Raw genomic sequence first — 18,694 nt, 5'->3', positions numbered from 1 at the left:
CCGACTCCCTTGAGGACAAATCCTCTTAAGGCAAAGGTTGGATGGGAATTCAATTGCGCCAGAGTGAGGATTGGAGCAGATCAGCCACTGAAGCGTCGAAATCGCCTCCAGCTTTTATCTCTTCAGATAAGAGCCCATTTGCAGCGCCAAGTGATGAACAACTCTGGCAGGTCATCATTTTTGATGCCTATGTAAACGGATGGGAGAAAAACAGTTGTCGTCAGCACAAACTTTCAGCTTACACTTTTTTTTTTTTCTCTCCTTGTCGATTCCTGCGCTATTAGTGAAACCCGACTTGCTGGCACTTCCAGCACTCGTCTTTTTGGTGGATTGATGATTGTGGCACAGCAGGAGAGTTCGAAAACAGAAGAAATGCTCGTCTGCTTAAAGGATTAGCTCACTTCCTGAATGATTTTATTTTGATAATTTTCTCTCCTTGTTAGCCAAGATTTTCAATTTCATTCTTCAGTCAAAAAGAAATTAAGTTTTTTATCTTTATTATGAACTTTTTCAATATGCATGTCATATTTTATAGCATATATTAGCATGGCATTCATTCAGTCATTTATTTTCCTTCGGCTTAGTCCCTTTATTCATCAGGGGACGCCACAGCGGAATGAACCGACAATTATTCTATTATCCAACACTTCTATACAGCTTTTAGTGACATTTACAGGCTTAATTAGGTTAACTAGACAGGTAATTAGGCAAATTAAAGTATAACTATGGTTTGTTCTGTTGAATATCAAAAACAAATATATAGCTTAAAGGGGCTAATAATAGTGTCCTTAAAATGAACTTTAAAACAATTAAAAACTGCTTTTATTCTAGCCGAAATAAAACAAATAAGACTTTCTCCAGAAGAAAAAATATTATAGGAAATACTGTGTAAAATTCCTGAACAATAACAAAAGAAACTAAATTCAAAGGGGGCTAATAGTTCTGACTTCAGCTGTAAGTATTACATTGCTTTGTAAATATTATTATCATTTGATCAGTCTCTCCATACAGTTTGATAGACCCGGACAACACTTCGAGTGACGTTACTTTGGTATTTAGCAGATTGGTATTTAACAAGACCATACATAGTGCAGGGTGTCAGCGGGGTCTTAAAATGGATTAAAAGTTGCTAAATCAATTATGAGAAAATTAAGACCCTTAAAGTATAATACTAATAATCGTGCTTTTACGAGGTCTTAAGTTTTGTTCAAGCACTGTCCAAAATGTTTGACACCAAAAAAAGCGTAACTAGTTTTATTTTCCTCCTAATATTAACATGTTATTAAGCCCAAAATAAGGATTTTGTCCCTCTTCGGCAGTGGCTGAAATCTGGATTAAATTAAACTTTGAACTGGCAGCTAATTTATACATCACTGTCCCGCGGGTGGCTTGAGGTTTTTAGAGCTGAGGTGAAGTTTTCTGAGCACAAAGCTGCTCTAATGCTGACGGAGACCAGGGGTTTATCAATGCAGACGCAGGAAACATGCATCGTTTGAAGTGTGTGTGTGTGTGTGTGTGTGTGTGTTATCTTCAATCTCACACTGGCACGCTGTGACCCGAGCATTGTGGGAATGTTTGAAAGGTACAAAAAGCTTGCCATATGTCATGCATGTCTGTTTTTGTGTGTGATATTGATCATCTGCAATAATATAAGGGTTGTTGTTTTAGTGATGTGTGAGCTGAGGTTGTGGATTTAGTCTAAAAACAAACTCTTTGTGTTTAAAGCAGTGAGAATGAGCCTATAATTTAAGTTATGAAAGCAGAGAATACGCCTGTATGAGCTTATGTTTTTTATTTTTGTAAGATATGATATTGTTCTGCCTGATTTTATACAGTAGTTTAACAAACTTCTGAATTATTAGAAGTCTTTTTTTCTGTTTTACCAATGCAGTAAGTTCAAACAAAGCAGAAGTAGAATATTTGTTGTCGAAGTGGTTCCTCCTTATATGAATCTCCAATAAAAACGAGTGAACGAATCGAACGGTTTGTGCCTGTATGAGTTCATCTTTTTATTTTGTAAGATTGTTCAGTATAATCATACAAGCCAGAGTGCCTCAGGTCTGATTATCAACTCAGTTTTATACAGCGGTTCAATGAACTTGAAGTTTTGAATTATTAGACGTCTAAATTATTATTATATATTTAATTAAATATTATTATATTTTATTTATTTTCTGTTTAATCAGATCAAAAGCAGAATATTTGTGCCAACTTTCCTCCTCCTTTTCCTCTCTGAACAAATCATTTGAGTCATTGATTCAGTGGTCCAATTCTGGCACAAGGTTACCCGAGTGTGTGTGGGAATGTTTGAATGCCTTATTTCTGAATATCAGCATGGTTTTATGCATACATTATATATCAATATACAAGAAATCCTAAACTTTTAATATAGCTTTCAGTTTTAAAAGCAGAATATTCGTGTCAAAGTGTTTCTCTTTAAATGAATCTCTGAATGAATCATTTGAGTCATCAATGATTCATTCCTGCACACTATGCCCCGAGCATTGTGGGAATGTTTGAAAGGTACAAAAACCATGCCAGATGTCATGTATGGCTATTTTGTGTGTGATATTTATCGTCTGCACTAATAGAGTGATTGTTGTTTCAGTAAGCATTGGATTTTCACTTGCTTTAGAAGAAACAAAAGCATGTTGTGTTATCAAGCCTCTTATAATGCATTCAAAATAAGCCTGTAATTCAAGTTATGAAAGCAGAAAATTTGCTGTATGATTTTGTGTTTTTATTTTTATAAGATATTAAATCGTTTCAAGCAAGAATGCCTTATTTCTGAATATCAGAGTTTATACAGTCGTTCAACAAACAAGAATTTCTAAATTATTAATATATTGTTCAGATTCACCACTGAAATTAGTTCTATATTTGTTGTCAAAGATTTTCCTTATTGAACGAGTCTCTGAACGAATCATTTGAGTTATCGATTCATTCTGACACTGACCCGAGCATTGTGGGAATGCTTCAAATCATGCCATATGTCATGTATGTGTGTGATATTTATGGTCTGCAGTTATATAGTGGTTGTTGTTTTAGTGATGTGCGAGCTGACGTTGTGGATTTTGTCGTTCGCCTTGGAAAAAAAAAAACAAACGCTCTCTCTTTGTCTCACTTTGCCTATTGTAATGCAGTCAGAATGAGCCTATAAATCAAGTTATGAAAGAAGAAAATATCCCTGTATGAGTTTGTGTTATTATTTTTATAAGTTATGATATTGTTTAGTGATATCACACAGGAATGTGCCGTATCAGCATATCAAAACATATGCAAGAAGTTCTGAATTATTTAAAAAAATACTAGTTTCACCAATGGATTCAATAAGTTCAAACAAAGCCTGAGAAGACAATTTGCTCATTCAAAAGTTTCCCTTCTTAACAAATATCTGAATGAATCATTTGAGTCAGTGAATCTGATTCATTCATGTTTGAATTTAGTGAATCACTCAGGAACGTCTGCCACTTAACTGGTGGTTTTAGTGTCATGTTCATGTCCATATAGCAGACCAAGATCAGCACAAAAACACTTCCTAAATGTCCTGTAATTATTATCAAAGATCCCTGAGATTGAACTTTCAGTCAGTATCTCTCTCAGAGGAAATGAGATTCCCTCATGCCAGTGGCTTTAATATTACATCAGAGATGCGCAGACAACAATAGGCCTTTTTTTATCTTGGATAATATGTAACTGACAGGTTTACCTTCATCAAGGCCCTTTCTGACGGCGTGTTGAAAGGATATGAAGCTTTCCAAACAAACTGCTGTAAATTAAACTGCAGGGCTTAACAGGACTTCATCTGCAGTAATAGCGGTGAATGGTGAAGAGACTTCTGATAATCAAATAACCACAGAAAAGACACCACTCGAGTGAGACTTTGAGCAGCTTTCTGGCCCGCTCGGGTGGTAAAATCTGCGTCTGAGCAGGACTCTGACATCTGTATAACTTTTGTCTTTTGTGGGTTGTGTTGTTATGAAGTAACTGAACATGAATCAGTCTCCTATGTGCTGCTGACGCATGCTTTACTTTTGTTAAACTCTTAGTAGAACGTGTAGTAATCAATGCGCTGACTGCATTTATTTATGCACTAAAACTACCCCGTGCTAACGTTGCATTATTAAATGAAAGTCCATGACAATGCATTTGTTTTCCTCTAATATTAGTCGTTGGTAATGTTGCGTTGTTTATGCAATGTGTTATGAGCTGTCAAGCAGCATGTGAATATATTTGGCTTAAATTGTGGCATGTTGCTAAATATTTGCATCTTGTGTTATATTGATGACATCACCAGTGACTAGCCGTCATCGAATCAACTTTAATAACATTGACAACCAAAAATCTGAAGTCGCTCAGCTCCTAGTAGGACTCGGTATCGAGATCGCAGTGTGCAGATCTGCAATGTCAAGTTGGGATTATCCACAGATGAAAACATACGAGATTTTCTCAATTCACTGAGAAGTTGAGCTAAAGTTAGCCATCATTTGCATTTGTTTTTAAAGCCTGAGAGCGTTTCAAGCCAGTTTAAAACATTCAGGCGGTACTCTTGTAACCTTAAGAAAGATTAATTGTATTTATGCATTTATATGATGTAGACCAGGGGTCACCAATCACGGTCCTGGAGGGCCGGTGTCCCTGCAGGGTTTAGCTCCAACTTGCCTCAACACACCTGCTTAATTGTTTCATGAATACCTAGTAAGACCCTGATTAGCTTGTTCAGGTGTGTTTGATTAGGGTTGGAGCTAAAATCTGCAGGATATCACCGGCCCTCCTGGAACAAGTTTGGTCACCCCTGATGGAGACTATACAGTGATATTTGTTGATTATTGTCTTGTCTGAACACTGCTAGACTCCCAGAAAACTATACAACTCTGTGCATTTCATCTGCGCCTTCGCTCCACTGTAGGCATGTGCCGGTATCACATTTTCATGCTGCGATTAATTGATTGAGATTTATCACGGTATACGGTATTATCACGATATTTTACTAGAGAAACAGGTAAAAAAACACAAAAAACTTCAGTTTCCTCAACTTAGTAACTTTAATAACTTTTTAATTAACTAAAAGTACTTCAAACATTTAAATACAAATAAATATAAATAAAACAATACACAATATAAAAGTAAACTTGAGCAATTATATCAAAGTGAATGTGCAAAGGGAAACCGTCTTCGATCAGCAATCCCTCTGCATTTTTTTGGAACCCAAAATATTTCCAAACCTCTGACTTTACCCTTTTTGAAGGGGGATAAATTGTCGGCAGCGTTCCTCCTTCCGCCATGCTTCTTCTTCGTGTGAGGATTATAGTGCGGTGGCAGCGGCGGCGCGCACACAGTGCTTCTACATGCGGGGATTGTTTACATCAGAGTGCGCATCAGTTCTGCGCAGCATATACGCAGTGTTTCTTCAAGCGGTTGATGGAAAATAAGCTAAGGCGCGTTCTAAGAATATAAATTCGGATCTATTATTTTTCACGGTATTTTGAAGTGTCCGCGATAACAATATCGTGCATATTCATTACCGTGATTTATCGCATTACCGAATACCGGCACAAGCCTACTCCACTGTATTTATCAATGCTAGTGATTTTGTTTGTTAGATTTCATGCAGATGCTCTCAACTAGAATCATCATGATCGACCTAAAATTAGGAATTATTTCTAAATAGAGCTATTCATTTCATCTGATGAGAGTACTTAGTCTCAGAATATGTGTCGCAGAAAAATATCACAAACTCAGTTTTCATGCAGTTTTGTGCATCCCTAGCCACTAGTGCAAAAATGTCCAAACTAGGGCCGGCGGGCCAAAGCTGGCCCATGGTAACCTTTGATTTTGCCCACCCTCTCATTTGAGAATGATGGGGAGGGTTGAAGTGAATGCCTTTAACAGAGATCGTCCTTTCTAATTTAACATAACCCTAAATTTTAGTTTGATTGGTTTATTGCTGAGCTACAAATAAAAAGCACACTCAAATTAAATGTTGTAGATGATTGAGATTGTTAAAAGTATAAATACTGTCACTTGATTGGATTGAGGACATTGCACAAGACATCGGCGAGCAAATCAAGCCAAAGGCAGGTGCGGCTTGACTAGTGTAACTCCATTTATTTATAAATCGCATTGTTTTTCTTTTAACTGTAAGCTCATTATGAAATTAAATAAATAATATATTAGTTAAATAAATAATTAAATAAATAATATATTAGTTAAATAAATAATTAAATAAATAATAAATAAATTAATAAAAATAAATAATAAATTTAAATAAATAATATATTAGTTAATTTTATATTTTAATATATTAGTTAATTTTATATATAATATTAGTTAATAAAATGCATATTTTTAAATATTAAATAAATTAGTATATTGTCCATTGCAACTTGAATGTAATAGTTTAGTGTATTTACCTTCGCACACCACCCTTTTATAAGAAAGGTTTGGGTTCCCATGCTATACAGTGATATTTTACATTTCTTTATTATTGTTTTGTCTGAACACTGCACGACTCCCAGAAAACCACACAACTCTGTGCATTTCATTTGCATCTTCACTCCACTGTATTTATCAATGCTAGTGATTTGGTTTGTTATATTTCATGCAGATGCTAGAATCTAGAATCTTCCCAATCGATGTGAAATAATGAAAGATTTTCATATAGAGCTATTGATTTCATCTGCTGAGAGTATACTCAGTATCGCAGAGAAATAAAGTATCGCAATGTCAGTTTTTTCCAATTTGTTTACACTTTCCAGTTTCGTGTAAATGGGGTCTGAGTCTTTCTCAGATCAGCAGGTCTTCTCTGCTGTTGACCCTGTTTATTTCCGCACTCCTGCACTGATCTGAACACATATGCTGAAGAGATGCTTCCTCAACACACCACCTGTGTTTCCAGAAACCTGGGGGATTTGCCAGACGTGTCCTGGCCTGAAAGACGGCATTCATCCGTCTGGTAATGCAGTGCCAACACCAAACAGCCTGAGCAAAGGTCTGCTCCACAGTGTGTGTGTGTGTGTGTGTGTGTGTGTGTTTATCCTTCCTTACATATTCATGTGGCCACATGTGCTTGCCTTCTGCAGGTACTCCACTGTTGAATTTTATGCATTTGTGCTTTAACTAAAAGAGTATTGAAAATGTTTGGTGAAATACAGACTGATTTTATTTAGACTAGATCAGAAATGTAGGGAATAGTGAAGGAGGATATAAGGGGTGATTTCAGACACAGCCCATGTTTCTCAGTTTATCTGAATGCTTGGAGTTTTATCACCCGGCTCTAGGGCTGCACGATATTGGAAAAATCTGACATTTCAATATTCTCTTTCTTCTGCCATTTTAAATATTGCTATATGGATATAATTTCATCAGATTTAATTAAATGGCTTTATTTGGAAAGATTTCAAGTGTTTTTCTATGCTCTGCATTTGCATAGATTGCAATAAATTACAAGCGTATGTAAATGCAACAGAGCAAAGATAAAAGTGAAATAAACAGTGCTTCATGGTGTCTGGAGAGTCTAACAGTATTCAGGGATAGAAATTAAACTATCAAATAAAATAAGATGGCCATCATTGTATAACAATTGAAAAATAATATTATAAGCAAACACATACACTTAATACACATATACACTTCACTGAACATGTAGACATCACCTACACTACCTGACGAAAGTCTTGTGGTGGATGCCAGATGTAAGAGCAACACATAATAACTTGACTTCTGGTTGATCATTTGATAAAGTGTCAGAAGGTGGATTTCTCTGCTGAATCATCTGTTGAACTGCATCACAATCATCACTAATACTGCAGAAGATCTACTGGAACCAACAAAGAGACAAGATTCTGTCGGAAATCAGTCAAGTTTGCTGAAGGAGAAATCATGGTTTGGGGTCTACATTCAGTATGGGGGCGTGCGAGAGATCTGCAGAGTGGATGATCAACATCAACAGCCTGAGGTATCAAGACATTTGTGCTGCCCATTACATTACAAACCACAGGAGAGGGTAAATTCTCCAGCAGGATAGCGCTCCTTCTCATACTTCAGCCTTCACATCAAAGTTCCTGAAAGCAAAGAAGGTCAAGGTGCTCCAGGATTGGCCAGCCCAGTCACCAGAGATGAACATTATTGAGCATGTCTGGGGTAAGATGAAGGAGGAGGCGTTGAAGATGAACACAAAGAGTCTTGATGAACTCTGGGAGTCCTGCAAGAAGGCTTTCTTCACCATTCCAGATGACTTTATTAATCAGTGATTTGAGTCATGTCAGAGATGTATGGATGCAGTCCTCCAAGCTCATGATGGAGTCAGACACAATATTCATTCTGTTTCCACTGCAGCATGAGCACATATTCTATACTGGACATTATTGAAGGTTCAGTGAGCAGACTTTAGTCTAAGCAGAGTCAGACCTTACTGTCCTAATCAAATCAGTCAACATCAAGACATGATCAGATTTTATTGTGCTCAAATAAGCCTCATCTAGAGGCCTTTACCTTTCATATAAGACACTTCTGATACCAAATCATCAACTAGAAGTCAAGCTATCTGTTCCTAAAACTTGAATAGGCAGCGAGACTTTTATCAGCTAGTGTATAAACTATATAACTGCAGGTTAACTGTGTTCATATATAATAACTTTCTAACAATTAAAAGCTATTAGTTACTAGTTTATTAGTTAAAGTTTTCAGTAACTAATAAGTTTATGGTAACTAATAACCTTCAGTTTTCCGAATTCGATTCTAGTGCAATAATGTGCACCTAAAGCTGGTTTACAGCAATAATTATTGTGAGAAGCACTATACAAATCAACTTGAATTGAATTAATATTTAATAATTAATCTAATCCTGTGATGTGACAATTGCAGATATCAGTGCTCAGATTATGTACACACCCACTGTACATATACATTTGTAATTATGTTTATCTATCTGCACACTTCTGCTATTAATAGCATCCTGTACATATATTCATTTATTGTAAATCTGTTCATAGCTAACACAACCTGTATATAATGTTGATAGTACATCCATCTGTAAATATCACCATAGTTTCTCTATAACTGCACTTTATAACTTATACCTGTATCCTGCACTTGCTGCTATTTTACTGCTGGTTAGACTGAAACTGCATTTCGTTGCCTTGTACTTGTACATAATGACAATAAAGTTGAATCTAATCTAAAATCAAGCAATATATTGTCCAGCTCTGTTCATCCCGATTCTCTTCATCTGCTGTTTTCTCTGAGGAGTTTTCAGAGCATCTGTTTCCTCAAACATCCACCTTGATCCTCATTCAGCGTGTTCTCCTGCTCCTGCGAGACTTCCTATCAGCGTGTCCACTTCCTGTCAGATTCATGTTTGTGAAAGAGCGCTGTATAAAACATGCACATCGGGGTCAAACACCAGTGACCTGCAAACCCGCTCCATTTACATTGACAAGTTTAGGGAACACCATCACCATCATGTTAAAACCCATGCAAATTGCATAATTACTTTTCATTTTAATACAAATTAATGTTATATTTATTTCTTTATTTGTTTTTTAGGTCAACGAACTAGTTGTTGCACATTAAATCAAAGAAACTATTGGTTCAATCAAAGAAAAATAAAAAAAATTGTCCAGAATATGTCCGTCATATGTAGCTCCTTTTACATGCATACTCTTTAAAGGGAACTCACAATTCAGTCACTAGTTCCCTAAGGCTGCATTTACACTGCACTGTTCAAGTGACTCAATTCCGATGTTTTTCTCCCATGTGGTACAGATCGGATATGGCCCATGTACGTGTAAGCAGGAACAAATCACGTGGATTCCGATTTACTCAAATCAGATTCAGGCCTTGTTCATATGTGGAAATTTATCCGATATGAATCAGATCTGTGCCCTCGTGTCTGCAGTGTAAGCAGGTTGATCAGATTTTTACCTGTCAATGCGACTCGCGCGTTATTAAAACCCATAGCGAATGACGTCAACTCTGCCGCTTTCAATCAGAATAGTCTACTGCAGAGTCGCAAACCTTAAATCTCATACACAGCTTTTGTATTGTCATATAGCACAGGTATTTAAACATGTTAACGAGAGAAAAAGAGAGCGCAATGTCCGCCACGCAACCAATATAAACTAATATAAAACTGTTGTCTACATCACATGCGTAAATCACACCATGGACATTGCGTTAAGATGTGTAAAGGTTTAAAAAAGCCTATATATCAAAAAAAAAGATGGACAAATGAGAACCGTTCTGTCATAAAATATAGTAAAACAGCTTGTCAAAAGCTGCGGACAGATTACACACAGAAAAGAGCACTCTTTAATTATCAGCTGTTAGTCAGCGCACGCTCTTTTTTGTTTTTTTTTGTTTTTTTGGTCACTGTGCCGTGTGCTGTGTAAGTGCAGACAATCGGATACGAGTCGCATTTAAAAGAGGATGTAAGCAGGTCCGCAAAGAAATCGGATACAGTCATAAAATCGGAATTGATCATCAAGATCTGCAGTGTAAATGCAGCCTAAGACATATATACATCTATATAAACTAGGCTCTTTATTGCATGAGTTACATATATCCTCTTTTAGCCTTTATTGCTAAGAGACTTGCACATATTTTACACAGCGGCCTCGGGCGGATATGCAAAAACAAAAACTGCAAAAAAAACAAAAACGTAGCTCCTGGTAGGGGTGGGCGGTATTCCGGTGTCATAGTCATCACCGGTGTGACATTGCGCCACGACATGGATTTTCTAATACCGTCAATACCGTAATAAATCAATTATGTGTCTTTAACGGCTGCATTTACATCAATAATAGCTAATTCTAAATAATAAGGCATTCAATTTTCTTCAAACGTTCAGTTGTGGTCTGAATACATGTCCTTATACTACAGGGCTCGAAATTGCAACCATTTTGGTCGCATGAGCGCCTGAAATGTAATCTATGCGCCCTCATAATATATTTGGGAGCATTTGTGTGTCTGAATATAATGGTTGTAGTGCAATCTGACTTGATATTCTCTAAAAACTTGCTGAATCGCTCTACCCTGCTACTGTATTGGTTATTAGCTGTCAGTCACTCAACGCTTCCCGCTGTCAGATAACAGGGAGCTTTTGTTACTGCAGGAAATGCAAACGGCTGAAGAGTGAAAAGTGCACAGGTTTGCAAACCTCACCTAAAGTTATAATAATAATAATGGCGCAGATGACAGCGATCATGACATGAGGTAAATGTTGATCCGCCAGCTGAGATCAATCGAGTGTTTTCGGAGAAGGTGCCCGAATCTCGATGCGTTGCATTCACCGCGTGTTCAGCGCAAATGTCCGCTAAATATAAAGTCTAATACTGTAGACATCATCGCCAAAGAAACTCACTTTTACTAAGTTTACACTGAAACTACAGCTCATAACAAAGAGCGGAATTGCGCCGGTGGTCATCGCGAGAATCCTGCTCTGTCTGCTCATAAATTGGTGCGGCTGACTCGCCTGCTTTATTCCACCAACACAGAGAAATGAAGATCAGCTCATAACGAGACTGAGCATTTACAATGACCCAAACCAAAACTTTTAAAGAGTGATAGAAGTGAGACTTTCTTTTGTCCGTTCTTCCTTGAGATGTATATTATTTTGCTATTGAAAGTAATACCATGATATTATACCGTCACCGTTCAAAAGATGAAAAATACTGTGATATTAATTTTAGGTCATATCACCCACCCCTAGCTCCTGGGATGCATTTGGCGCTCTCCAGAAATGTATATATGGGTACGTAATCAGAATGAGCCTGGGTTGGACTTTTGAAAATTTGTAATAGTTTGCGTGCTATTTTGTCTATGTTGGTGTTTTATATTACGCTACAAACACCTTGTAATAAACTGCAGCACATTTCCTGATATTTTACACACCTCTCTAGATATTATTTCTTATTCACTATATTATTTCAAACCACTAAAATGTCAATAAAAGTCTCTTTGTTAAACTAAAGAGTTGAATTTTCAACATCAAAACTGAACAGAGCAGAGATCAACAACCCATAATGCAATTCACAATCGTGAATTAAAACCAAAACACACAACAATACAGAAACGGTTGATTAACAGATATGTTTGCAGTGTGCCGTTGTGTTTATATTTGATTGATGCAGTTTTGTGTTGAAGTTGCAGTAAATTACATTACCGAGATCTACTGAACAGAACGGGCAGTAAATGGGACTCATCAGATTTACTCTCTCTTAAATGTCATTCGACTAGACTTATAAAGGACAGTAGCAGTTTGTCTGTGAGTTTCAGATGTCTCCGTTCCCTCCACTGTCTTAAAGAAGGAATCAAAGTGTCTCCGGGGTGTCTTGATTGTGTTTTTTCCCTTTCATCTGTAAGATAAAATCTCTGCAGCTCCTAATGAGACTGCTGATTTGGGTCCTGCTCAGGGTGTAATTCCTGTTCCTGAATCAATGATGTGATCAGATCTCAGTGTTAGCACATCTACAGATAAACTCTATTCATCAGCAGCAAGTCTTCTGTGAGACCGCAGGTTTTAAACCTGTTTGATTTGTCTTGTTTATTTAAAGCGCTTGTGTTACGCTGTTCTGTTTACACATTTCAGCTCATTTTTCAGGCATCCTCAAGTCATTTGTGTAAAGATTTATTTATAACATTTATCTCCTTTCCAGTAGTCTGCTCTGATTGGTCGGATTGATTTACGATACTCTGAGTTGGATTGATTTAACATGCTCTGATTAGTTGGATTGATTTACTCTCCTCTGATTGATTTACTCTACTCTGATTGGTTTAGACGGATTTACTCTGCTCTGATTGGTCAAATAGCTCTGCCTGTCTCTGATTGATCAGATGGCTTCACTCTGATCTGATTGGTTACTGGCTGTAATCTGGTCAGATTTTTATACTCTATGCTGATTGGTCAGATGGAAGTTCGTTGCCCTGATTGGTTAGATTTCTCAGTTCTGATTGGTCAGATGGCTCCACACTGCTCTATTGGTCAGAATGCTGTACTCTAGTCAGATTTTTATACTCTGCTCTAAATAATCAGATGGATTTATTCTGCTGTAATTGGTCAGATGGATTTACTCTGCTCTGATTGGTCAGATGGCTCTGCACAGCTCTGATTGGTCAGATGGCTCTCCTCTGATTGGTCAGATGCACCTTCTTTGCTCTGATTTAGGTATCTCTACTGTGCTCTGCATGGTCAGATGGTTCTATTCTACTCTCATTGGTCAAATGGACATTCTGTGCTCTGATTTGTTTAGATTTCTCTGATGAGAAATCTGCTCTGATTGGTCAGATGGCTCTGCTCTGATTGGTCAAATGGCTCTCCTATGATTGGTCAGATGGTTCTACTCTGCTCTGATTGGTCAGATGACTTTACTCTGCTTTGATTGGTCAGATGGGCCACCTTTTCTCAGATAAGTTAGATATCTTTGCTGTGATATGTCAGCTGGCTCTACTGTGCTCTGGTCAGACCGTTCTGCCATATTCTGATTGGTCAGATGCCTCTACTCTGCTCTTATTGGTCAGATGGCTCTGCTCTGCTCTAATTGGTCAGATGGCTCTACTCTCCTCTGATTGGTCAGGTGACTCTACTGTGCTCTGATTGGTCAGATGACTTTACTCTGCTTTGAGTGGTCAGATGGGCCACCTTTTCTCAGATTGGTTGGATATCTTTGCTGTGATAGGTCAGTTGGCTCTACTCTGCTCTTGTTGTTCAAGTGGACCTTCTTTGCTCTGATTGGTTAGACTTATTTGCTCTGATTGGTCAAATTGCTCTACTATGCTCTTATTTATCAGATGGCTCTGCTCTGGTCAGACTGTTCTGCCATATTCTGATTGGTCAGATGGCTCTACTCTGCTCTTATTGGTCAGATGGTTCTACTCTGCTCTGATTGGTCAGATGGCTCTACTCTGCTCTTATTGGTCAGATGGCTCTACTCTCCTCTGATTGGTCAGATGACTTTACTCTGCTCTTATTGGTCAGATGGGCCACCTTTTCTCAGATTGGTCAGATATGTTTGCTGTGATTGGTCAGTTGGCTCTACTCTGCTCTTGTTGGTCAAATGGACCTTCTTTGCTCCAATTGGTTAGATTTCTCTGCTCTGATTGGTCAAATTGCTCTAATATGCTCTTATTTATCAGATGGCTCTATTCTCATTGGTCAGATGGCTTTTCTCTGCTTTGATTGGTCAGATGGCTCTACTTTGCTCTGATTGGTCAGATGGCTCTACTATACACAGTTTTATAGGCTTATAGTCCAATTTTTATAGACTTTATAGGCTTTATATTCCAAATGTCAGAAATCATATGGCCCTATATTGGCATGAGCTGATTTAATAATCTTTTCTTTTTCCATCAGTCAGTGATGCTTGATTTGTATTCAACCCTCATGTCAGGAGGAAAAGCAGATGCATGAGAGGTGTTTTACCAAATCAAATGTGAAATCAAATTCCTGCGAGGATTTTCACACTTTTCTGTAACCGGAGGCGACAGAACTGCCGCATTGCTGCTGCAGATCCATAACTTTATCAGCTTTAACTGCTAATCTCCATTCAAAACATGACTGCAAGGGCCAAGCCCATTTCCCAGCATATAGCATTTCACGGCTCACAAAAAAAACCTGAGCCAGTATCAAAAGCAGTTTAACTGGGTCGAGGAATCACTGGTGGGCGGCACACGCAGGCGAGAGCAAAAAAAACACCACGATTGCAATCTCAGATGCTTTCAAACACACTGGAAGAGTTAATTATTGGGAGGCTCCCGTCAAGTTTGGATTTCTGAAACCTGCACTGGATATATCATGTGGAGGTTTTGCATGCAACAAACATGACCTTGCAGTGTGTATTGACATTCCTGAAGTTGTATTGTGCTTTATTATGGATCAGATAGTAATCTAGAGCCGGGCAGATTGACAGTATAGTGTCTGTTTGGCCTGGAAAGCATGAAATTGTTATTCATCCTCTCAGGGGAGCGAGACGGGAAGTCATAGCTGCAGTATGATGTGTCTGCAGGAAAAGGAGAGGGAAAAATAACACTGCTTTTATTATTTGCATAGCTGAGATCATTCACAAGTTGCTGGTTGAGCTGAAAATGTAAGGTTTTTTTCTTTCTTATTAAATAGTTTTGGACACGCGTAACTTTCAGTATGTTTAGAAATTAATTTGTTTGGTTGTACTTTTGTTTTTGGGTCATTTTAAATAGGATGTGGCTAGCTTTGCACACTTTTCTTGACGCATACCTTTCAGTATGTTTACAAGTACACTCACCGGCCACTTTATTAGGTACACCAGGTTGGGCCCCCTTCAGAACTGCCTTAATCCTTCATGGCGGAGATTCAACAAGCTACTGGAAATATTCCTCAGAGATTTTGCTCCATATTGACATGATAGCATCACACAGTTGCTGCAGATTTGTCGGCTGCACATCCATGATGCCAATCTCCCGTTCCACCACATCCCAAAGGTGCTCTATTGGATTGAGCTCTGGTGACTGTGGAGGCCATTTGAGTACAGTGAACTCATTGTCATGTTCAAGACACCAGTCTGAGATGGTTGGCGCTTTATGACATGGTGCATTATGCTGCTGGAAGTAGCCATCAGAAGATGGCTAATTATGGAAAGCATCGTCAATGTGATGCACTGAGATATGGCATCACGGTGCGTAGAAAATGGCATCTTTGGATATCTTTTTTTCCAAAAAAAACAAACAAAAATGTAAATAAAAATCTTACACATACCTGAGGAACTGTATTGCAAAAAAGGTTGACGGTTTTAAAACCCTGACTTCTTCAAACCGCGGTATACCTTGAAAACGGTTATCATCCCATGCCTAATAACAATATTTTCTGGTATTTATTGCAATATTGATCATTTTGATGGTAATTTATATGCATCCACTGAGAGACAAAAAAAAGTCCCGTGTCCTTAGAAAAGTATCAGTGAGCAGATTATGAGACCTCGAACATACGTTTACAGTAAATGCTACTTCTGTCATACATACTGGACACTAGACAGCGCCATTGCACATAATCTCCACATATACACCACTGAAGATGACGTCAGCTACACTGATAAAAATGATTCAAAGAGGATTCCTTGGATTTACTCAATTTTTTTATGTTAAGTGGTTGTAAACAATTTATTTGGGCTGAATTTAAACAAACAAATTAAGTTGATCATTACTCAATTTAATTTGTTTGTTTAAATTCAACCCAATTAAATAGTTTGCAACAGTTTTGCATGCAACACTTTTTTTCAGTGTACACTTAACTTAATTTGTTTGTTTAAATTCAGCCCAAATAAATTGTTTACAACCACTTAACGTAAAAAAATTGAGTAAATCCAAGGAATCTTTTTTGAATCATTTTTTTCAGCTATTCGGTCAGCCATCGCTGATGATAGAAACGTATAAATCAATTCAAACATGAAGAGAATGAACAGATGCTTGTGGCAATATCTGGATTATTTGTGTTCTTCAAGCCATCTTATGTGTTTTATAAGCATTAAAGTACGTCAATAGTGCAATGCTAATCGATCTGGTCTTAAAATAGCATGAGTTCTTTGTCATTCTGTAATATTAAACAGTGCCTTGTCACAAAAAGTAGCTATTTTAAACACTCAACTAGTGCAATAAGGTGAATTTAGAGAGAAATTCAGTAAATTGGTTTTTGTAAACAGCCTCAAATACACAACAATCACACTTGTACTACTATACTTAACTTGTTCAAAGTCTAACTATAGGTTTTATTGATTTATTGTGATCAAGAATAATCAAGATTACCGATATATTGCAAATGGTAAATTATCTCCATATCAGAGAATCTGACATTGCATGCATGATTATCATAATGTTATGCTGTGTTTTTCATACGGTGTCAGAATGCTGTCAGATATTGTCAGAATGCCTTCAGATATTCGCTCTGCTGCAGGATCATGTATTTATGGCCCTGGTCAGTTTCAGGCATCTCTCTGGCCTCTCCGTCCAGCTCTTTATGAGGTTGAAGGCCAGGTTACAGCAGACATCGTGGCCAAGATGCCATATTTAAGCTGGCAGATGAAAGCTTTTACCTATGACCTGTTTAAAATCACTGCTATATTTGTGTCTGCATTTAACGCATTTGGGAATTTTAATCTTCATCGGACGCTAATGTCCATTTTGACCTGGAAGAAATGCAGACAACCTATTTAAAACTGCATAGATTTTGGTAAGAGCAGAACTTTGGAGATGTTTTAAAACCCTTAAAATCTAGATTTGCATTGGTTTGTTTGTGTGTAGATGGATATTGAACTTCTGATGTTTAGTTTAACAGTGATGCTGTTTAGTTTTGTTGGATTTTGTGTGAAATAAAAAACAAAAGTACAAAATTATTAACTTTTATGTGAAATTTTAGTTATTTTTCATACATTTTCCAAATAATAGTTTTAATAACCCATTTCTAATAACTATGATGACAGTACATAATACACTGTAAAAAATGAATCTTGAGGCTTGTAATTTTCATTAAAAAAATTAATGAGGTCATTAAAAATAATGAGCATATTTTCTTTAAAAAATTGATATTCTGGATTTATTATAAAATATTAAGAAGATTTCGCTAATATAACTAAGATTTAAATTTTACTTATTTTTTAAGCAAACTAGTGCAATTACTAAGCTTAATTTGAGAAACCAGTTAAGCTAATAAAATTGAGGAAAGATGGCTTCACGTTTATTTTAAGAAAATTCACTCAATTATGTGGATTTGATTGAGATGTTTGCATTTGAATCTCAACAACGGCAGTGATCAGACGACATTTTGAAGGAGCAGATCAACAGCGAGCATGTTAAGAGGTAAGCATTAACAGTTTATCATTTTATTGTCTTAAATAACCTAAGCTCTTTCAGGAAAGACACATGCTGTTCAAACTTGTTCAGGAGCTTAGTTTTTGCCATATGATGTATATAGGGATACACGGGTAGTTTTAACCACCCATTCCTATTTGAAATTGATTTGCTTCAATGTTCATTCTGAATTATATAATGAAGATGAACAAATTATTTGCATTGTAATATTTAACAGCAATGATCAGGCAACAGTTAAGCAGATGAACAACAGTGAGCTTGTTAAGTGGTAAATCTAAGCTAAGCTAAGCTAAGCTAAGTTAGCTAGCTATTCAATGGGGTTTATGTACAGCTAGTGCTTTTCCATTTCATAAGGTTCCTTTTACAGCATTGCTGATGTAATGTAATGAACTGTTTATATATAATACTGTACATAAATACTAATATTTGTTTGCTTCATTTTTCAGTTTAATGAAGAAAACTTTCGCAGTGTTTTCCCACTAAAGAGGAGCAGTTTATTGAGGCAGATTTTGATAAAGAGAATGGGTGCCATACATCAGGTATTTTTAATAATGTTATTTGTGTATTATTATTATTATTATTATTATTATTATTATTATTATTATTATTACTAATTTCTACACTTTTTTGCATCAGACCTCACATTAAATCAGGGATGAAACGAGAGATGTCGTCCTCTGTTGCTGGTCTATCTGTATGAATAAGAGGAAGAGCTCATCCAGGAGTGCAATGTAAGTGTCTCAAACTGTTTCAGATATTTATGATCTTCCGAAAACTGCATTTTATATTTTTGCATGCTTACAAAAAAATATATAGCTCAAGCATTACACTGATGAATGCACTATTCCTTGTATAAACATGG

At 36.9% G+C, this 18,694-nt stretch overlaps 1 protein-coding gene and 1 long non-coding RNA gene across 2 annotated transcripts in view; both read left to right on the top strand.

The window, feature by feature from the left end:
• Positions 1 to 18,694, top strand: part of sdc2 (syndecan 2) — an 89,373-nt gene that overhangs the window by 41,854 nt on the left and 28,825 nt on the right. The gene's annotated exons all lie outside the window — the stretch shown is intronic.
• Positions 17,634 to 18,581, top strand: LOC130246524 (uncharacterized). The gene is made up of 3 exons (XR_008839448.1): positions 17,634 to 17,820; positions 18,279 to 18,371; positions 18,469 to 18,581. It is a non-coding gene; the product is annotated as an uncharacterized LOC130246524 (long non-coding RNA).

Source organism: Danio aesculapii, chromosome 19 (genome assembly GCF_903798145.1).
Source record: "Danio aesculapii chromosome 19, fDanAes4.1, whole genome shotgun sequence".
In the NCBI taxonomy this organism is placed as follows: domain Eukaryota; kingdom Metazoa; phylum Chordata; class Actinopteri; order Cypriniformes; family Danionidae; genus Danio; species Danio aesculapii.
The sequence above is the reverse complement of the archived record's forward strand: the minus strand, read 5'-3'. Positions and strand labels throughout refer to the sequence as shown.